Raw genomic sequence first — 23,624 nt, 5'->3', positions numbered from 1 at the left:
ACTCAGGTCAACCAAGAGTCAGTAGAAACTACAGAGATAGGCACAATTTTATTAATTTAGAACCAAAGCTGGAGACGCCTCTTGGGGACCTAAGATTATGGTAGGTAAGTGTGCATGTAAGTTAATTTTGAAGATGTGGACAGTTAGTTTATTAGGCATTTGAAGAACGTGTTCCAAGTCATCACAAGCTTTCTTGCAAGACCAACAAAGATCCAATTGAGATAGTTAATTTATGAAACATAATCTATGACCAATAAAGGAGAAGAATAGCAAAAATGTTGGTCTGCTATAAAGAAGGAGCAATCTTATCAAAGAGTGCCAAACTTCAAATTCTGTCCCATTGTTTCTCCAAAGAAGGATCTTTCCCCAGTTGTTGGAAACATATGTTCATTTGGATTCAATAAGGGGAAGTCGTTTAAACAGCTGTTTTTGTAAAAACCTTTATATATTAGAGGCCAAATTACCTTTAGCCTGCCAGCTTGCAGGAACAGAGGGGAGAGAGGTTGGAGAACGTAGGCCTAATTTGGTAGGTTTCCTTAATTTTTTTTAGAAAATCATAAAAATCTATGTTTGGTAGATAAAATTGGTGTTGGAGAGCTGCAATGATAAGGGCCATCATTACAAGCAAGATCATGAATGAGAGACATATCTTTTACAGTTCAATAATTGCCCACAGAGAGGACATCCTCTGTTTTCATTTTCTTGCAGTGTCAAAGTAACAAAAGATTGGACTTACAGATAGGGTGTAGCAATTTATTGTCAATGGCACAAAGGTTATTGATGGTATCTAATATGATTCACCTGGAGTGATTGAGTGGTATATGATCCACCAATATCTCTTGAATGGTGAAAGGTGAACAAAGCTGTCTTTAAATGACAAACCAAGAAGGATAAACAGAAGATAGTTGCAACATCCATTTGCTCCCTGTGAGACGAGATAAGCAGCCTGATAATTATGCCAACCTAATGATGGACGGAATGCGGAACCAATAAAACATACACCCCCGGTCATAGATCTGGGTTTAATCCACTAAATAATTTTGCTCATCATGCCACCACAGTGTGGACCCAGCCATATGCAAATCAGTCTTGACCCTGTTCCCCAAGGGAACAGTCCAGCCTGAACTTCCAGGCCAGGTACTTCCTGGACCGGAAACAAATATCCTGAGACCAGTTTTGGGGTAGCTTCAGTGAGCTCCTGACTCCCAAGAGGCGCCACTCACATCCTCAACTCTTTAAATCGAGCTTTTGAGCTCCTCACAGACAGAAATGGGCCTGCTCACTCCAAAACCTCATCACTCACCAAGATATCCAGTGCAAGCAGCCTCAAGCTAGTCTCTCTGCACAGCAAGTTTCACCGCTCGCGACCACGAGGCTCCAGCCCACTCACCTGCGACACTCAACTGGATTTTCGCACTCCACTGACCCTCACCAGCAATGCTCTCCTTGCTCTCGGGAATCTTCTTCACTGTGAACGGGACTCTTGTCACAGTCTTTGAGAAGGTGAAGCTTCACTAGGATTAATATGGGACTGTATTCAACTCGCATTCCATCTAATTTGGTTTGAAATTTTGGCAGTGACCCGGTCCAGAGTGACCAGATAGCTGCAGTTGGCACTTTATGCTTTTAGGCATATATTGCGGTTTCTACTTTAAAAATTAATTACTCAAGATCTACTTATTGGATTTTTGTTGTTTTGGTCTTGTTTTATTTATTGAATTTTGCTATAATGTTTAACCTGGTGTAAAACCTTTTTGTATGGTGTTTTTACTGTTTTACTGTTTGAAGTGTTGCACAAATACTTTACACACTGCCTCTAAGTTAAGCCTGACTGCACTGTGCCAAGCTTCCAGAGGGTGAGCACAAGTTAATTTAGGGTTTGCCTGACTCTTACCTTGACTAGGGTCATGGATTCTGCTTGACCAGGGTTCAGATCCTAATCAACCACCAACCCAATTTCTAACAGCTCTGATGAGGATAGGAAAAGAAGGTAAAGTTTCTTCAAGATGCAAAGCAGAACAAAATTAGCCCATGGCTTTGTGTGATTTCAAAGGTCAGAGCTCAAAAACTGAGCCCCTGTCAATTAATGGGTCCATTGGTAAGTTGAAATCGCCATTACAAATGAGATGAGCCATCGGGGGAAAGGATGCTGATTTAATAGTAAGAGATGTCCAAAATTGAGGAGTGATGTCATTAGGAGCATAACTATTGACTGCATATATCTCAGTCTCACCACATTGCAGTCTAGTAATTAATCATCTGCCCTCATTATCCTGTTCTTATCTGAGTGCAGACATAAAGATATTACTCGTAAATGCCTTTTGTTAATTCCCAAAAATCATAAACTTAGACATAAGCTTAGATCAAACATCTCTAAGTATACCTTTGTAAATCGGGCCCCACATAAATAATAACTTGTTGTGGTGTCTTCACCCATGTGTGTTTTAGCATTATTATTCAGGAAGGTTTCCAGCACCGATGGTTCTGAAATAAACATTGGCTGAAATTTAAGAAGACTTAGTGCCACATTAGCGTCATTTCTTTGACGCTAATGTAGCTTTAGGCTTGCAAAATCACTGGGCCATATCAACAAAGTGGCGAAATGCATGCATTGCGCCACTTTGTGACCCTATGTGCCACGTTACGCATGCACCCTGTATAATGTATGCAAAGGGGACATTCTCGTGCAAGGCACGGATCCAGACTCGGTGGGGCGGGGGGTGGCGGGGGAGGAGCAAGACCCTGATTGGCTGGCCTCAACCTCAAAGAAAAGTTGTGGCTGCCATTTTGTTCATTGCATCAGCTGGGGGGTGGGAAAAGGAGAGCGCAAAAACACATAAGGGGTCAGGATACAGGTATCTTGACCCTATGGTACACATAGAGGCGTCCTTAGGAGGAAAAAAATAGCCCATTTTGTTTTTGCCTGATCTGCAAACCCATACGGTGGTTCCGTGTATCCAGAAAAAAATGGAAAAAACCCACCCACTACATCCGACCTCATGCCAAAAGGCCATGAACAGCTTGGATTTGGGTGCATGCAGGAGGGTTGGATGCCGGGCCTGGCTATAGGTCAAGCCTGGCGGGCAACACCCCTGCACACAGCCGAAGGCGATGAACAGCGCTGGTTACATTTTTGTATGTGCTGCAAAAAAAACATAGAAATTCACTGAAAAAAACTAAGGTGACAGGGACGTTATAGTTAGGTTCTGAATTTACTTGAGCAAAATCATAGAAATTCAGCAGTTATAGTTATAGTTATGGGTAACTCAAGTAACTATAACTTGCGTCCTACGGTAGCTATACTCAGGCCTTTGCCATGCACAGCTAATTACATTGATATTATGACTGTAATATTAGCAGTAAAATTATTGATGTGAAAACTGTGCATGGTGGGGCATGAGTTTTAGTTACTGGAGTTAACTATAACTATAACTGCTGAATTTGTGTGAGTAAATTCAGAACCTAACTATAACACCCCAGTAACCTTTGTTTTTTTCAGTGATGAAAATATATAAATATATGTATATAGATAGATAGATAGATAGATAGATAGATAGATAGATAGATAGATAGATAGATAGATAGACCCACTACCCAAACACATTTTTTCCAAGAACTTTTTAATTTCTACTATTGAAAAAGGAAATGTTTTACCCTCAAATATTCATTTTTCTGATATTCTGCACTCTTTGCTTTCTGTTTCTTTGCATTTGCATTATAAGCTCCATGTCCTCTCTATTGCACAAAACAATGTAATACAATTTTTTTCCTTCGCAGTATACATTAGAAAGTGAAACTTCTGCGCCATTACCAGGTGGGAAATTCTTTTCTGTGGACTCCACAAATGGTGTGGTCTCGAGGACATCTGCAAATCCATTAGACTTTGAAGAGGGATATCATGTAAGACCCGAACACTTTCTATTTCTTTCTTTGACATTTAAATAACATAGTTCGTATTTTGGCATTGCAAAAGTCACCATTGCAGCTACATTATTATTTCACAAAAGATCTACAAAGGATAGAGGGCCAGATGTATGAGGCATTTTGCAAGTAACAAAGAGCCCATAGGGCCGTTTGCAACTGCTAAAATGATTTTTGCCATGTACAAAAGTAAAAATGTGACTCAATAACTTGTTACCAAATCACATTTTGCTTTTTTAATTTGGTATTAGGAAGGGGCATGTTTAGGGTGTTGCACTGGTTTGTATGAATGTTTTGCAACCGGAATGCAGTTGCAAAACATATGCAGAGTACCACCAATTTCAAATTGGTAGTAAGACATTTGCAAGCAGGAAGGGTCCCCTTCACCTTTGTGAATGAGAGTGCCTACATTTTTTCACAGCAGGCAATGTTCACTCAGGCCACTCCCTACTCTTAAAAATAAAAGCAAAACTTGTAATTTTGTTTGAAATACATCCTGTTCTCCTTTGTTTAAAAAGCAGTCACAGACATGGGTGTGTGCTGACCTCGGCAGGCCACCATCATTATGAGGACTGGCCATTCCCCAATGAGTCGCAACTTGCAACCTGCCTCATGAATATTAATGAGGCAGGTTCCTTATGGCCCATTTGGGAATTGTAATTGTGTCTGAGACGCTGTTGTACATAGCAATTGGCGACTTCATAATTGTGAGTAGAAAGAGTTGAAATTAGGAAGTTCCAAATTCATTCAGTACATGTGGCACTAAATTCACAAAAAGTAGTTGCAAATTGTACACAAATTGAGTCTGCAGATTATTATTTTTTTAAACTGCCCTATGCACCAATAGTTTGTTTAAAAATACTGATTTACGGGGGGTTGGAGAATGATCTGACTAATTAATATTCACTGGGCAGGTCACAGTTTGTGATCCCTCTGAGTGGATGCTAATGCAGGGATAGAGGCCTGCAAGATACAACAGACCTCTGTCCCTGTATCTGCAGTTCCAAACAAGACACATGTTTTTTAAAGGCAGCCTATGTCATAAAGGAACTGGAGCTGCTTTAAACAGATAGGCACTAGGGAGAGCAGATGGTGGTTTAACGTCGACCTGTCCAACTCATGGAGAGAAAAAGAGAGTCTATATGGCACTGTGCCCACTGGCCAAGCCCAGGGGACATAAATTACCTGGGCATGGCCATTGGGCAGGGGGGCATGACTCCTGTCTTTACTAAGAAACGAGTCATGTCCATGGGGGTTGTGCAGGTTTGTGTCAAAAAGTATAAATCAGGGCCCAAATGCGCTATTGTTTCAAAAACATGTAGCTCTGACATCAGCCAGAGAGACCTATGACCTCCAACTTGAAAGTTCATCAGCAGAGATGGAGTCCTTATTAATTACCAACTTGCCCTATCATTTTGGAGAGTTGTTGAGCAGAATTTTCAATGCATCCAACACTGCAGGAATTGATCACTTTTTAAGTCTGTTGGTTCTAGATTTGTTAACACTTTCCAGACTATATTTGGAGTGCACCTTTAGCCATCCTTTCACTCTTTTCGAGTGTCTTTGGTGGATTCCCAACAACTTTGGCATTAATTGGTGGCATTCTGCTGTTACTATTTTTAATACACAATGGCTGTCCCATCTCAACAAAGCAGAGTACTGGAGCTCCCGCCAGCCAACCTGTGTAGTGATCGCATGATGCAGTACTTCGGAGCTTCACTGTTGAAGGAGCTTGATCTGAATTGGTCATTGACATTCAGACCAATACTGACCTGTGTGCAGCCGAATTTTCCACTGCTTATGGTGTTTCTTCGAGTGTGTCCCAAAAGTGTGTCTTGCGTGCAGCCTGTGCCTTCTGTGGACACAGATCTTTTAATATTCTCGCTGAGGGCTCATTCATGTACATGTGCATTAAGACTACGGTTGATATAAAAGGCTTCCTAAGAGCCACCTCTTGTGGATTTCCTGGCTCCTTCACCATCTGCTGCGGCCAGGATTGTGGCCCCCTCATCCGCTTCGCTATTGGACTAGCCAATTTGTTTGTCTGCTGAGGTGGAATTTTATCTACTTTCCATCACCATTGAAGACATTTCCTGCAGAACCATAATTATTTGACTGACTGATTGGCATTTTTGGTCTCAAATACTACATAACGTGTTAATTTGTCATCTTCAACACTTTTATCTCTTTATGTGCATTTTAACATGCTTTTAGTGGTTTAATTTTTAGGAATATATTTAGGACACCACTCCTGTCCCCAAAATGGGAAGGGTGTCATGGGTTGATTTTACGTTCTGCTTGGGCACACATAGTTTATCTTAGCTTAGTCCAGTAGCCTGTGCCCTTTTACCTACATATGTACTCTGATTTTATTTATTCTGTTATTCATTTTTAGTTCATTTTTAGTTAGCCTGCTTTCATCTGGGATGTTTTTATTTTCGAATAAGCTGTAACTCTGTGATTTTGCAAAAGCATGATTATGATTTTTCTGTGCATGACATTTCACCATTTACATCTGCCCAAGAGTGACAAGTCAGAGTACATGGTAAACTAGATAGCAATTGTTGCTACAAGAATTTGTAGTGAATCCATTTTAGTTTCCCACTGGGCACAAGAGTTAGCTTAGACTTTGACCTGCAGGCCTGTTGCCCTCGTCACCTTGTGACCTTCTATCTATTTAGTATGCTCTATTTTAATCCATTTAATTTATTATTTCTTTTAGCTTTTGGCTGCTGTTTACATTTTATAAGAATATTTTTTGATTTAGCTTCTCAGTGTCATTCTGAGAAGCCCTCATTATCAGTGATGTACGTAGGTATTGCCATCATGTGCCTTTCTCTTTTACGTGTGACAGGAACATAATGCACACTTATTGATTGTTTATGTAACGGCTGACACAAGTCTGTGTCCATTATCAGTTGTTTAGGAACATACCTGGGTCTCGGATCCTACATGAGCCATATGAATACACCTTACACAGATAAGGTCATTAGAGGGGCTCCTTCCAGGTGCCATCTAAGCTGCACATTAATGCAGAACTCAGCCTTTGGGTCTCCACAGAGGCTGGCCTAGAGACCACATTCCAAAGTAACAATGGTTGGAGGGTACTTCTCATGGACAAGGTACTGGCAGATTAGGGTTTATCACACCTCGCTCTTGTCAGGGTAGAGATTAGGCTCTCTTTGCTAGGAATTGCATATCTTGTGTTATTGCAGAATAGTGGGGGTTTTTATATTTATAACTCATCTTCAGGATTTTGCTTTAATATTGCTCATTATCCTAATCATTGCAGCTCATGCATTTTATCGTAAATTGCATTCTTTTCAACAATATATTGAAATCTCTCCTGTCTCTCCTTCACTGCCTGGGTGTGACTAAGACTTGTTGCTAACAAGAGAAAGGGGTACCTTCTGCTCCAACCCGACTCCCCTGAGAAGTTACATCTAGAGTCCATGCATAAGGCTACTAGAAATCACCTTTTACTGTTTGGGTTTTTGGTGAGGTACTGCTTGTGAGCCGGGATGGTTGGGCCACCAGTTGCTACTTTTGATACTTTTTATAGGATTGACTCATTTGCCTACAAACAAAAGTGATGTTACCCCTAAACTAGCAGTCTCACTAGGAGCGAGAGTCCTACTATGACATGGAGCTACCAACAATGGTGATTAGGCACTAATTTACAGATATCCTGAGAATCTCTGTTTTACACACAGTAGGTACCCTAAGTACCATTATACCGAGATGTCCATATTCTAAGGGGTAATCCTCATCCGCTGAATATGGAGCACCAAATTAGTTGTAGGTTGTTGTAGGGCAGGGACGTAACATTTGTTGTGGAAACCAACAGGGTTTACCCTTGGGAAACATTTTACTCTTGAGTCCCTTTCCAGAGACAGATGCAAGCACACACGTCTTTCACACATGCAAAATAGCAAATGTACCACAGCGGTACCAAGCTTACCTATATCTTGAGATACTGTTTTCTTATCAAGAATATCAAAACTGATTCAATGGCACCCTACCACATGTAATACAACCCGTGAGATTATGTCCCTAAGTAATAATGGACCTATGTGGCCTATGTTTGCCACATATACACCATATCTTGGCGTAGATGCATTGCAAATAACTGCTGTACCCACACTTTATACTGAGCTAACAGCACAATACAGACAACTGTTACAGTTCGCCATGCAGACTTTGAATACTGCCAAAGTGAGGGCTGCTCCGGCTGTTCACCAATTGGCCGTTACTTGGATGATCCCTCATACAGTACCATCTATCATGGGCAAAGTGCCCATGGAACATGAGAAAATATTGTTCTGGATGGCACAAAAAAACTAACCAGCTGAAAGCAGTGTTTCCCAATACGGGACTCCAAAATAAGCATAGAATTCTCACAATGTGCTTACCATTCAGAATGGTTCCCTCAGTGGATGACTGTGACACATGGGGTACAGTCTTTGCTGCACTATACACTATCACGCATGGTACCCCGACACTTTCCAATTTCCCAATGGAGTTAAAACAAATTCAAAACGAACATGGGGCTGCTCCAGCCCTGGATTTGGGGATGAAATCAATGCACAACTTCGATACAGTCTCCTCAATAACACTTAGTAACATTAAAGGGGAATCAGTAGCATTGGCTACATGACAGCGGCTCTGGGACATTTCACAGTTGGAAAAGGAGTGTCAACTACTGAAAATGATTTCCGAAACCTTTACTAGTATAGGATGGAATAGTTAGGGAGTCAATCCGAAGAGGCTACTAAGGATGGTACTAAACAAGCACAAGAGGGTTCTAAATAATGCTGGGACAAAAAAGAAACAAATAAAAGACAGACAAAGTCAGAGAACAGACTCCTTGCATCCGGAGAGCTCTGAAAGGAGCTATAGGGCCTTATTACGACCTTGACGGAGGGGTTTCCTGCATCACAAATGTGGCGGATATCCAGTCCGTCGTATTATGATCCCATTATATTCAATGGAGATTGTAATACGGTGGATGGGATATCCGCCACATTTGTGATGGAGGAAGCCCCTCCGTTAAGGTCGGAATTAGGCCCATAATCTCAGAAATAGAGAAACTTTGAAGGCTCCTGACAGATGTACTGATACATGTCCATCTCGATCCTTTCAGGATGCGCCGGATAGACGGACTGCGAGAGTGGACCAGTGCACTGACTGTGTGACAATATGAAACAGAAGAAAGACTCACAACGATCCTCAGACAAGAAGGAGGATAAATCCCCACAAAAAAGCCACAATTTAAAAAGAAAAAGGTGGCAGCAAGTTCAATACAACATGCCAGCCACCTTGAGAACATTGCTGAGGAACAAGACATGTGCAGTGACCCTGCTCGATCTGCTGGGCAGAAATCATGATATGTCACCAGAGTCTGATAGATCATCTAGATGTGACAGCAACTAATAACTCCATTGTAGTTGAAACTGCAGACAGGCAGTCTCCCCACCCAACAGGATGTATGAATTAAACATCCATATTGAAGGAGACATAGAGCGCACTATAGAAATGATGTGTTGGGAAGAACTTAATTGTGATATTCTATTAGCAGAGAAAGATTGCCCATCTGAATTTGTCCCCAGGCTTCCACATAGGGAGATGTCATTTTGCCTTCTCTCTCAGATCTTGTTCCAGAGATGTTAAAAGAAGCTTATGCTGTGGAACGGGATTGAGCACAGGCACCAGAGCTATACTGCAACCATGTAGAGTGGGATAACGTTTCCCACACCATGTCGTACCAATTAGATCCACACCTCAGCCTCAAACCCAATATCCTGTTAAACATGAGGCTAAAGCTCCAGTGAGGGAGATCCTTACTCATCTTGAGTTCCAGGGAGTAATAGAGGCCTGTGTCGCTGCAATGAATAAACTGTTCTTCCCTGCTGCAAAACCAGACCATTCATGTAGAATAGTCTTAGATTATAGACACTAAAACAACTACACACGTACATATGCAATAGAAAATGCACACAGCAGGGCACTGATTAACAACATAGTGCATAAAAATATAAAACAACCTTAGATATTTCCAATGTTTTTTTCTGCCAAAATTTAGCACCTGAAAGTTGGGACCTGAGTGCATTCTCATTCGGCTCACAGAAACGTTTTTGCAGTCTACCACAAGGCTATTGGAGCAGCCTAGGGTTGTTTTCAGCCGTGTAACATCAATATTGCATGATATTGATCCTGAGGCTTTGTCCTATGTGGATGATATCTATCTCACAGATGACAACGTCAACATCCATCTTGCTGTAGTTGATTGGATCGTCTTAGGATTCACCATCTTAGGCTACAAATTTAATTTCAAGAAAACAAAAATAGCATTTCTCAATGTCCTGTTTTTGGGATGCAAGCTATTAGATGAAGGCAAGAGCCTGGCCCGCACTTCCTAGAAAAATGTGCTCAACTTCAGCCACCAAATACCATTAAGAAACTACAGTCATTACTTGTTTTTCTCAACTTTGGCAGAACTTACATTCCAGATTATACTCAATGCATAAAACCACGCTATGATTTAATTAATCCAGACTTTTCTAGTAAATATTGGACAGTTGAACACACATGCATCCTTAGAGGATTGAAGCAAGACATGCTTGAGGCAAAATATTTACACATACATGTGACAGCAAAACAAATGTGGTCATCAGAATAATTGATGGTGACACTGGGTTCACCCATGTCACCTTTAAGGGGACACAGTACCCATAGAATGCAAATCACATTTGTACTCCAATGCAGAACAACGTTTTTCACCCAAAGAAAAGATTCGGAATGCTGTACAGATGGCTTTCATTAAGGAGAGGCCACTTGCCCAAGGGAAATGCATTATTGTTGTTACCCCAGTGCCAGATCTAGAGGCTGTCACCAAAGCAAGCATTGCAAATGCTAAAGGATTACATCCATGTTGGATTCAATGGGCAACCTTCCTGACTGCCACTAATGTTGACTTTTTCTTTGACCCAAAAATTCAAACACAACAATTTCTCCAATATGAACAGATATTAAACTGTAATTTACACTGATAGTTCAGCACAACTAGCTGTAGGTACAAAGCATCAATATTCAGCAGCTTGCACAGCTGTGGGCAGAGTGACGAAGGGTGGTGTATTCCACACTCAAAACCTACACACAAACTTTAGGGGACTGCACTGCGCAGTTGTCTGAACTTAAAGCTCTTATCTTGGCACTAGAGAAATATGGATCCAGAACAGCTCACATGAATTGTGTGTGATTTGTACTACTGTGTCCAGTCCTACAATGACTATCTCAATCATTGGCGATTGAACAGGTTCAGAGACTTGAAGGGGAACACCAGATAACGCACAACATTCTGGGTCAAGGTGGCTGGTCTAAAGGATAAGCTACCAGATGCTCATGTAGTACATACATTGGGCCATCAACATGTAGGAATACAGGTTGTAGGAAACACTTTGGTTCATGAAGCTGCCAAATCCGCAGTAGCTATGGCTTCTGTTGCTGCGGTGACTCGTTCTCACATGGGAGTGAATAATGAGATTGAGGCTGCCATAAACGCTTCAGCTGAGGGCAAGCCATTTCCAAAAGCATACCCTGAAAAATATTGCAACTATATCAGCGCACAGAATGTTGCCTTCATGACAGTTCCTATGGTGGGAGAACAAGTAATTCCCAACCAAGACCAGAGATTAGATCTCATTAAAGCAGAGCATGAGGGTGTTGAATCTGCTCATGCTGGTGTGGCGGCCACAAAATCACTTTTACAGAAACGCTTCTGGTGGCCGGGTCTATGCAAACAGACGAAGCAATATGTTCTTTGCTGTGACTTTTACCAGTGAATAAAGCACTCTATCATCCCTCTTCGGGAAACCTACGTATGTCCCAGATCAAGGTCCTGGTATGGTGGCAGCAGACACACTTTTTGACATTAATGAACACCTCAGTGTCTTACAGGAGCTTCAATAGTTTTGTGATGACAATTCATCCGCCAGTGCTGCTATTTTAGGAGTAAGGGATTTGCCAACAACATCCACAGGCTGGATTACTAAAGTTGTGGTTTGTGATAAGATTGCTGAGAAGAAGGAGCATCAGTTAAGGTCCGGGGAGTTCAAGGCTTCAGAACTGTCATTCTACCACTGCCGCAAGGTTCCAAAGGGAACACATTTGTCTCTATTGACAACACCAAGTTGCAACATGTGGCCAATCCTGCACAGTAGACCAAGAGGTCCCTTGGGTAATTTCTGGTCTCTTCTCACTACACAACATGATATACCTCTTCAAAGAAGAAACAATGCTTCTGAAAATACCAGCATGTACAACAATGCTACAAATGCCTCCTCCGGCATGGGGAGGGTAGACTGAGCTTATGATGATTCCTATCACCACCTCATCGACAAAAACTGTCCAAGATGTGGCTGTTTATTAATCCAACAAAAACTGATGTTATCATTGACTATGAACCTCTACGTGAAGTGGATACATCTACCAGCAATGTATCAGTTCCTGTGTTTTTGCAGACTGCTTCTAGTTACTTCATTGACCAAGATGACTATTCTTGAACTTCACCTACATCTTTAACTGAAACTGTTTCAAAGACATATAAGCTGCATATTTGGCTTAAAAAATGATTTTGTTTATCAGTGGTATTATCTGTGGACACTATTGATATAGCTTGCCTTTCCGTTATGGATTTATTTTGTGACTGTTTTCTTCCTCCTGATGAATGGTCATTATCTTCCTGAATGTTCTTCTGTTGAGACAGTGGATGATGTTTTAACACAGTATCTTTCCTCACTAAGGTCTGAAGAGACTTGTCCCTTGTGAACCTTTCAGCAGTACCAATTCCTGATGTGATTTTTGAGATAAAGTCCCATTTGATATGTATGGGCCTACTGAGGTTATCCAAATTCATTACCTATTGAAAATGCCAATAAAGGATGTAATTACACCTGGTGTTGTTTCTGATGAATGGGATGTTAAAACAGTTAATTCTTTGCTATCTGAGCTGCAGAATTACATGGCATTTGAAAGTGAAGATGTCTATATAAACATAGCAAATGATGGGGAAATGTTCTGTTATCATCATTGTGGCACTTTACTTTCTGCACTGAGCAAACAGACCTAGATTAGCACTTAATGACACACAATGGGAACATTGTTCAACTCCACCTGTGGGGAGAACCAAAACATATGTAGATAAATGTGCATATTTCTCTGGCCATGACACTACAAATGCACAGTCATATTGTTTCAAGTTATTTCAAGTTACCACCATCTAAATTGCAAAGATTTTTGCTAACTGACACTAAATTGTTTGATACAGATGCCTTTGTTTCCTGGCTTGCTGTTAAGGTTATCAATAATAGAAGAACCTTATTGATGTGAAAAGTATATGGGAACACAAAATTGGCAAATTCAGGGTAGGGGAGCTTTTTTTAGTGCTTGTATTATTCGTGTGCAAATGATATTTTTAAATGAAGCAGTTCAATAAGCATCCTTCGGAGGGTTAGCAAAAATAAAAGAAATGAACATGCCTAGTATCCCCACACCAACAAAATTCACCAATTGGAGAAAAAAAATTAAATATCACTGAAGAAGAACTAAATGCTTTGGTCCAGAATGGCACCTATAATTCCACTCTTTCAAGTCTGACAGGTTGTTATTGAGGCCCTTGGACACCAATGGATGTCAGGCACATTTTCTTAATTCCTCATGGAGTTTCAAGATTAGCCGGCCAGACCCTTGCTATGTCTCGTGTGAACTCTCTGGTATAGGTAATACATACAGTGTGGGAAAACTGTGCCAACAATGATTACACACTAACACCTTAGCAGCACTCAGAGAACATCTTGATCTCTTTTCACAAGAAGTAGACTTGTAGGATTTCTTGCTAGGCCCAAGAAAACCCTGCTCTAAACCATTTCTGTATGCCATATACAATGAGATCTGGAAGCATTCTCAAATGGAAGCAGCTGCAAATTTAAGGCAGATAGATAAGGAACATATGGAAAAGGCTTTAGCAGTTGTTGATAATGGCATGAATACTCTGTCCAACAGAATATACACACTTGATAATATTGTGTCATCTGTGATTTATATCATTCAGAATGGCATGTCCCTTTTACAACATGAGCAAAATCAGATGTGTTCCATCATGCAGTTGGGGTGGACATTGCAGATTCTGAATAATAGCTGCATCCTGTGGAAACATATAAACAGTAGTGAATTGTGTGCTGCATTTAGTCTGTCCAAGGAACAACAGATAATGGCTAAAATTGAAGCTAGTTACACCATGCTTAAAATTGAAAAGATAGAAAAGCTGCCTTTCACTGTAGCAGAAACACCATCCACAGTATGGTTAATAATTGTAGTTATTAATCTGCCAATTTCCACCTTCTGCTTCACAAAATATTTAAAACATTTAGCTGTGGGCAGATATGAGTGGCCAGGAGACAGTATATTAAGGAAGAGTGGGAGTTGCCCTTGGAGAAACAATTTTGACCAAGCTGCTTGTTCCTAATTCCACCTAAACGTTGCATGCCTTCCACTTAAATACACATGATCGGCACAGCAACGTCTCTGTGGAGAGGGGATGAATGGATGAGAAAAGGAGAGAGACACTGGAGTTGCAGGGCTGGATCCAGATGCCTAGTGATGGTTTTTGAAGAGCCGGTCTTTCCTATGATAAATTACACATCAGTCAAATAACTAATATCTCTTAACCCATGCATACTCTACTGTTAAACTATGATGTGCAAGCTAGATGTACCTTTTGGGGCCTCCTTTCCTGCTTTTGATGGCTCTCCCACACTCATGAAATATTGGGAAACAATGTGGATTACCTGTAATTAAATAAGATCCTTGAATCTCCGATACTGTCTATAACTACTCCCACTGTGATCCCAGATTAGTCCCTCATCACCTTAATTAAGCCTACCTAGACATTCAGTGGATATCCTGTGTGTTTTACCTAGATTTCCCAAGATGCTAACTCACTCCACTCATGGACATTTACATAGGCAACAATAAGAACAAACTCTCAGGGAATTAGAATCTCCAGATAGGAATGGGTTAATCATTGTAGTGTGCTAGTATTGCGAGGAACGCAATTCAGTGTTTAAATCACACTGAAAACACACGGTTAACATCAAGGATTATGGTTCATGTTGTATTACTGTTACATTCAGCTTCCTGAACAACCAGCTTATCACAGCGTAAGTTTGAGCATGGTAAAGATAATCTTCAACTTCATGTAAGAGCCAAACACAGAATGTTCTGCATCTCCAGCAAAAATTTTAAATAATGCTAATGCCACCTTGAACACAGTGATAATAAACGTATTCACAGTACATTGTATTGCTAACAACAATAGTAATGCCACATTAAACTCAGCGATAATGAGCCTATTCACAGTATACCATTTTCATAATTGTTCAATAGAAAATCCTATCTGAGGTATAATGCAAGCAACTACAATAAGCTTTATGGCATCACAAGCAGCAAACATCCCAATTACCTTAAAAACCAAACATCTGCTCGTTTAGGCGCATGCATCCTGCAACAAGTTTCAAGTCAGCAAGTATCAAGTTTTAGCAATTAATGTTCTTAAATTGCACGCAGCTCGTTACCGCCTTTTTAAGGGTCAATTTCCTTGGTTTCTTCTTCCAGAAGAGGCCTCCAAGATGCTGGTCAGAACAGAACATGAAGATCAAAAGCAGAGGAGCAGAGATTCCTTCTCTGCAGCCGGTGACCTTTACAGCAAGCAATTCACTCAGGCCAGGTGTGGATTAAATATCTGCTGCATCTAGCCACACCCACTCTGAGTCATAGGGAGCCACACCCAGTATGAGTCATAGGGAGCCACACCCATGTTCCCAAACAAGCATTGGTCTCTAACAAGCATTAGTTCCAACAAGCATTGACCCCTGCAAACAAGCATTGCTCTCTATATACAAGCATTGTTCCCCGCAAAAGCAAATGATCAACTCAGAAGTGTTTTACTGGGGCATATCCAGGTGTGCAGGCCTGACAAGTTCAAATGTTTGAATGACGAAACAGAGGTCTTTCTTAGCGGAAGCGAATGTGAGAGCACTGTTAGTCATTCAATGATTTGCAAACAGGTGTCCCTTCATGGACTTTTGAATGGAAATTATGTGATTCTGAGTGATCAGAGTTGCTGTGGAATGAGTCAGGAATTGCTCACGTACTTACAGTTTCTCAATTGCAACTTGTTGCAGCCATGTTTTATTTCCATCACACACAAGAGATAAGAGCAGCAGCAGACATGTGGCCTCACATTGATACTGGTAATGTACATTTTGATAAGCTGAGCAGACTAAAGGCATTACTGTTCTAAAAACAAGTGGCATTGACATCAGCCACCGAGACCTGCAACCTCCAGATAGCGAGATGATCAGCCAAGATAATATCCTTATTAAATACCAACTTTGCCAAGCACTTTGGAGATCTGGTCTGCAGAATATTCAACACCTTAAGCACTGTAGGGATTGTACACTGTTTTATGGCTGTCGAGTCTGGATTTGTTTCCACCTTCCAGACCATATTCGGAGTCATTCCTTCAACTATCCATTCACTCTTTTTGAGTGTGTTTGGCGGATTTCCTATAACTTTGGCACTGATTAGTGCAATCTTGCTACACCTATTCCTGATACACAGTGGTTGTGCTTTTGCAGCTAAGCAGAGTCATGGAGCTACCACCAGCCCAGCTGTGTCGTGAACACATGGTACAGTACTTTGGCACTCCGTTGCTGGAAGAACTGGAGAATGATTGGTCTTTGTCATTCAGACTAGTCCGATTGTGTGTGCAACCCATCTTTCATTGCACCTGGTGCTTCTTCGAGTGTACACCACTTGTCCACCTTGCAATACAGTTGGTGTCTCCTGTGGACAAGAAACTCTTAATGTTCCCAATGAGGGTTCATTCATGTTCATGCCCCAGGAGATTGAGGATGATTCGCAATGCCACTTATGAGCCACCACTTGTGAGTTACTTGGCTCCAACGACATCTGGCACAATGGATAGTGCTGCTTTTGCAGTCCCTTCTGCACACTTCTGCTCCGTGGATCCTTCTACCAATCCTGTGATTCATCTGACATCTGCTGATGTGGAGTCCATCCAGGATGTACTCTTGTTTGATGACTTCGGACACTTTCTCCCAGATCACACCTATTGTTGAATTCAACCATTTGTTTTTTTCAAAATATAAAAGTGATACCAAATTGTGTTATTAATTTGGCTCATTTTGCCTGCCTTGCTTGTCATGGTTGACATTATGGGGCTCATTACTACTTTGGGGGGTGGTGGAGGCTGCATGTCAAAATCCAGCGGGATGACTGCCTACGTGGCCGTCCCTCCGCAGGCCCTTATACGAGTTTCTGCCCGCCACCCCAGTGGGAAACTCACCACAACATTGACTCCGGCTCACAATCAAGCTGGCAGCAATGTTGCGGTGCAACGGGTGCGACAGCAACCATCGTGCTTTTCACTGCCATTTATTGAAAAGAGCAATGGGGATGTCCATGGGGACCCCCTATGCCCTCTTTCCACCAGCCTTTGCATGGCGGTCCGATTGCCATGCAAAGGCTGGCAGAAAGGGGACTCGTAATCTGGAGCGATGCCCTGGTGGATTACGTCAGCCGAGCCCACCAGGCTGTCGACTAGTGGCAACCTGGCCGTGCTGGCAGCAGACCGTGGTGGCTCTGCCACGATCACAATGTGGCGGTCGGATCACCACTATAGCGGCGGTCTGACCGCCACCACGAGTGTGGCAGTCTTAAGGGCCTATATCTCTTTCGTATGTTGCTTAGACTTTAAATAGATTTTAGACTTTTAGCTCACAGCATTTTTAGAGTTGGACTCATGCACCCTGAGTGATTAGCATTCTTGTTTTGGCAATGGGGAGGGTGTGGTGAATCCATTCAGAATCCCAGTGGGCACAGGAGTTAGCTTAGCCTTCAGCTTGCAGGCCTGTTGCCCTCATCACCTAGTTACCTTTTACCTATTTGGCATGCTCTGTTTTATTCCATTTATTTTACTATTTCTTTTAGCTTTTGGCTGCTGTTTACATTTTATAAGAAACTGTTTTGCTTTAGATTATCAGTGCCATTCTGAGAAGGCATCTTTATCAGTGATATATGTAGGTATTGTCATCATGTCCTTTTCTCACTTACGTGTGACAGGAACAGAATGTGCTCTTGTTGGGGAGTCTGCTTCCATTATCAGTTGTGTAGGAACATACCTGATCAGGGATCCTACATGAGATGAGTTCCTTCCAGATGACATCTATGCTGCACGTCACCTTGCTCCAGAACTCAGCCTTTGGGTCTCCACCCAGTCTGACCTAGAGACCTCATTCCAAGGTTAAAAGGGTTGGGGCACTTCTCATGGACATGGTACTGGCAGATTAGGGTTTATAACACCCAGCTCTCATTAGAGGACAGATTAGGCTCTCTTTGCTAAGACTTGCATATCTTGGGGTATTGCAGGTTTGTGGGGGTTTTCATAATCATAACTCTCATCTTCACAATTTTGCTTTTACTATTGATCATTATCCGAATCATTGCAGCTCATGCATTTTATCGTGGATTGCAGTCTTTTCAGTAAATATATTGAAAACTCTTCTGCATTTCCTTCATTGCTTGTGTGTGATCGAGACGTGTTGCTAACAAGAGAAAAAAGTAAATTCTGTTTCACCATGACTTCCCTGAGAAGTCACATCTAGAGTCCATGTCTAAGGCTACTAGAGATCCCCTTTTGCAGTTTTTTTTTTTTGGTGAGGTGTTGCTTGTGAGCCGGGAGGGTTGGGCTCAGAAGTGACAATTGTTGTAGGAATCACTCAGTCGCCTACAAATGAAAGTGCTATTACCCCTAAACCAGCAGTCTCACTAGGAACGAGAGTCCAACTACGATAGTTTGCAATCAGCCCGACACTCAGGCACCTGCCCATATCAGCCCTTTTTATGGAACAGCACTATGTTTTCTTATTAAAAAACACTGCGTAGGCCAGGGGACATAGCAGCCAGGTTTTAATGTAGAGGCTTCATTTCTTTCTTATTTTTTTATACCCTGCATTCTGCTGAGTGGCTTGATGGTCAGCCGTGTGCCTGCTATTCACCACTGATCCTGGCTGCTATGTTTATGAGTGACATAATTGCAGTGTTGTTTGTGATCAAAAGTTTTCAGTAGACAGAGTTCTTCAGTTTAAAATGACAAAACATAAAAATGGCAATAGCAACCATTCTACAAAATTACACATTACAGTGCAGTGCGAAGACTGCTTCCTGTCTAGAATGGGGTGGGGATTCAATTTTGTTAGACCTGTCAGCTTTAAGGTTGCCTTCACTCAAACATTTTATCTTCACCCTTCACTTTTTCCTGAAATCCATTTTTCTTGGCTCTAGGACTCTGTGCACTTTACCACTGCTAACTATGGGAGGCCGGTAAACTCCGCACCGCCAGTGGAGTTCTCAGAGTTTTGCCAATCCACCAACTGCCAGCGAAGCAGAGTTACGCTCACCCCAGGTTGAAAGTTACACTAATCAGAGGTTGGGAGGTTTAGTCCAATTAGATGATTATGCGCGTGCTGCAGTGCCTCTGGGTGGATATCCTATTCCTTTCCTACCCGTCCAGGTTTCAGAGTGAGGCCGTCATAGGACTGCTGTTCTTAGAACAAGACTGCTGGATTAGGGACAGCAGCACCAAGGTTTGTGGGTGACTGAGTCAATCCACACCGTCTTTGCATCTCTCGGCCCAACCCTTTTGGCTAGCTAGCAGCACCTAACCAAAACACAAAACTGGGTTAGGAAAACAGTGAGTTAACTATTCTCTGATTCTTTACAGCAGGACCATATACTGTGGCTACACAAATTGCAAGAGCGTACAATTGGAGCAAACAATAACTCTGTCCGCATTTTCCACTGTTAAATGATCTGTGCTGTAAGAGGTCTACCATGGTATCTAATGTTCTCTTCATTGCAGTTGCTGCAAGAAACAATTAGTGTAAAAGCAAGAGTCATGTACGAAGTAGCCAAGTGGGTACTTTGTCTGCAAAGAAAAGTTGTCTTTCCAAGATTCATTGTCACTGTAGAGAGAAAAGGGTGGAGCTGTTACGTCCCAGTTCAAATGATGTGAACAGTTCAAAAGGTTTATAAAAGTCTAGCCATGAATATGATATTACACTTTTCTCTTATCTCAAAATATATGCATATTTACAGAAAACAAGGTATAATAATAACAGACATATATTACAATACACAAGACAATGGTAATGTAATTACACTACAGTGACAGGACCAAGGTTTCCTATATAAACAGAAATACAAAGGATTGAAAACACCAATATATTCCTGGAAATGGAAAACACAGAAGCAGTATGACCATCACACACCCACTGAGTGGCAATATCACAAGTGCACAGATCCCTAATACCAATAAAGATAAGGTCAATAAAAAAGGCAAAATATTCTGTAGGGACCAAGCAGCAAAGGTATGTTTGCTACGAATTGAAGCAGGACCTATTGTTAGGGAATAACATATGCATTTGTGTGTCACCTGGTCCAAAATCCGCATGAAAATGGGGCCTTTTCCCTTTTTTAAATTCCAGCAGATGTGGCCTGATAAAATTCAATGAAGCATGAACTTGTTATCACTTCCAGTGATTCCAGGGTGTAATAAACATCACCCTACTTGTAATTACGATCACTTATAGGCTCCTAAGTTATTGCATAAATTTTTCAACAGTGTTGTGCAATCTGGCCTCATATTATGGATGAATAGTACCCAAACAAAAAACATATTTTGGATTTCAGCCAATCCAAACATAATGAAGCAGAAAGAATTATGGGTTTAGCAGCTAGTATAAACAAAAATAGATTGGAAGCCTTCAAATGTAACGTCCTTTTTCAAAATTGTCTTATTTTTTTTATTTTGTGCAGCCCACCATCCACAGAAATATTTTGCTATTTGATTGCAGTATATATTCCTAAATTTCTAATGTAATTTAATTTGTGATATCACTTTAATTACTCACCAAGGGCCCTAATTTGCTAAGTGTAAATTTGTTCCTATTCCATTTGCGTAGGAACCAACAGCGAAATTGTTTCAACACTGATAACAAAATGCAGTGTCCGATGAGATAAATATATATGGAGATAGAGAGATACAGGGGTCAGGGAAAGGAGGATGTTGTGAAAAATAGAAGACACACCATAAATTAAATACAGAGGTAGATTTAAATTAGAAATAATATGTCTGTCACACCAAGGGACATTCACCTGAATTCCCAGGACTTTTGCACAAGTGAAGATCTTCCACCACTCTCCTCTGCAGTTATGCAGTTAAGCTCTTAGCCGCAGAAGAGGCGACTGACAATATTGACTGACCTGGGGGAAATGGGGATGGGGATAGAGAGAGAAAGAGTGAGAGAGTGTGACAGAGTGAGAGAGAGAGAGAGAGAGAGAGAGAGAGAGAGAATACAAGAGTGAGAGAGATGGTTCTAGTGTACCCGGAGCTCCTGTCAAAGAATGATGTGTGTATTTTCTTTTTGAGCAGGACCCTTCAGGTTCTAGTGGTTAGTCACATAACTTCTGCCAGGAGCAATACTCTGTGAGAAATGAAAAACAATCACTTTAGGCAACTAGGCATTAATGCTTTACAACCAGCTTAAGTGTGATTGTTTTGTCCCCTCTTAAGTTATTTATTGCTTACTACCACAATCCCTAAACTCACCTGTGGAGACAACTATCAAGTTTATACTACTGCTCTCCACAAGGTAAAATTAGGCTTGGGCAAAAAAACGTACCTTGTTTAAAAAAAAATATATATTTTTTGACAGTTTATTGGGTGTTAATCCTTGAGTAAATATCAAACAAGAATTACTGAAAATATCAGAGTCCACTTAAGGGTCCTTTGAACACTGACCTCTGTGCTTATTCCTAAAATCATATTTTAGTTTCTTCACTGGCACAAACCTATTAACTTTTTCTTTACGTAATGTTACTTCTCACAACTCAAACAAATTTTTTTTTTTTCCTTTTTCTTCTGTTACATCTTCCTGCTTAAATTCAAACTCTAAGGATCTCCTTGAAGAAAGTAGAAATTAGCACAGGCAGAGCAGGGTATGATTGGTGAGGATGATAAGTCTCTTGTACACCAAAACATTGTAGTTCAGGAAGAGAGCTTCAACAGCTCATCCACATTCCTAAATAATACACCTGCCCTATTATACCATGTACTGGCATATATGCTATAAAAGGGTATTTAATTCAGCCAATCAGGCAGAGGTAAGTAATGGTCTCATTTATACAACAATGCATGACTTATGATGGAGAATCTTAAGATCTGAACTTCAACTTTGAAACAACTAGTAACATAAATCAAATTCGCATAGGCTTGATTGGTAGTTCAAAAGAAGCCAGGAAATGGATTACTGACACCTCCCTCTTGTGTGGAGCACTTTCCCTAGGTAAACCCCCGAGTGCTGTGAAAAGCCTGTCCCAAAAGCCTATTAATTGTGAATGATGCATGACAACATGTGAAAAGTTTCTGCTGCGACCAGCTACATGTTCTGCTATGGTGCTGACATTTTTCGAGAGGCGAATTACAAATTACAAATGATCAGACCTCATAAATTTCTTGTGTCCACCACCTGCCAACTGGCTCAATATCATCTCCAAACATGGTCACGCTACACCATCTGCCACTTTCCATGTGGACCGAGAACATTCCTTTTGCCAAATCTGTAGTTTTTAACTCGAATTGTTCTTTTCCACTTTTTAATTTCGTAGACTTTCCAACTGAAAATTAGAGTAACAGACAGGACCGATCGTTTCTGTGAAGGGATGATTACCATCAATATCAATGATTTGAATGACGAGCCTCCTGAATTTGTGTAAGTATTTCTAAGATAATTATTTCAAAGTGGTATGTGTCTGTGTGATCACTTAGGAAACAGCTATGTTGAGCAAGGTATTCCTAAGTTCTTCCAGTTTTTGTTTTGCGTACGAAAAATATACATTCATATGCCAGGAGATTTGAGGCCCGGCATAACTGTACATGTTAAAAACACAAGTGGCATCAAAAGTTTTCTTTAAAACGGTGTATGGCATGAATAATTTGCGTGATTATGATTAGCTATGGTGAGAAAGCAGTCATGAAAAGAAATGTACTCAGACGGAACACCATTCGGAAATGAAAAACAAGAATTATCAAGATAGAGGAAGCAGTCATTGTGGATATCCTCATCCTACCGGCTTTTTGATACATATGAAATGTATGGAAGTTATTCAAAGCCTTCCAAAATAGAAGTTCAGGTCTTTCAGTACAAGTGTTGGTAAATAAGATCAGTTTTTCCACTAACACCCCATAGTGTTTAATCATTGGTCACAACAATTCCATGTTTCAACATAAACTGTTATATATTCCACAAAATCTTGTATTGGATACATATACAGTGTAATTATAGGAAAATACCGTCGATCAATTAAACGTTTGGGTCTTCTGCAAATAGCTGAATAAATGTTGTCAATTTCGCAGTGGGAAGAATCCTAGAGATACCATTGAAGTTTCTGAAAATGCACTTGTGGGTTCCACTATAGCCGCAGTAACAGCGACTGACAAAGATACTGGATCTAAAATCACCTATTCGTTTTCTCTTCCAAGCCCAGTGTTTGGACTGGATCCT

At 41.0% G+C, this 23,624-nt stretch overlaps 1 long non-coding RNA gene across 1 annotated transcript; it reads left to right on the top strand.

Annotated features, from left to right (window-relative positions):
- The first annotated feature begins 3,784 nt into the window (after positions 1-3,784).
- Positions 3,785-23,619, top strand: LOC138288523 (uncharacterized). Its single transcript, XR_011202435.1, has 3 exons — positions 3,785-3,900; positions 22,729-22,832; positions 23,477-23,619. It is a non-coding gene; the product is annotated as an uncharacterized lncRNA (long non-coding RNA).
- Positions 23,620-23,624: the final 5 nt, after the last annotated feature.

This window comes from Pleurodeles waltl, chromosome 4_1 (assembly GCF_031143425.1).
Source record: "Pleurodeles waltl isolate 20211129_DDA chromosome 4_1, aPleWal1.hap1.20221129, whole genome shotgun sequence".
NCBI lineage: Eukaryota > Metazoa > Chordata > Amphibia > Caudata > Salamandridae > Pleurodeles > Pleurodeles waltl.
The sequence above is the reverse complement of the archived record's forward strand: the minus strand, read 5'-3'. Positions and strand labels throughout refer to the sequence as shown.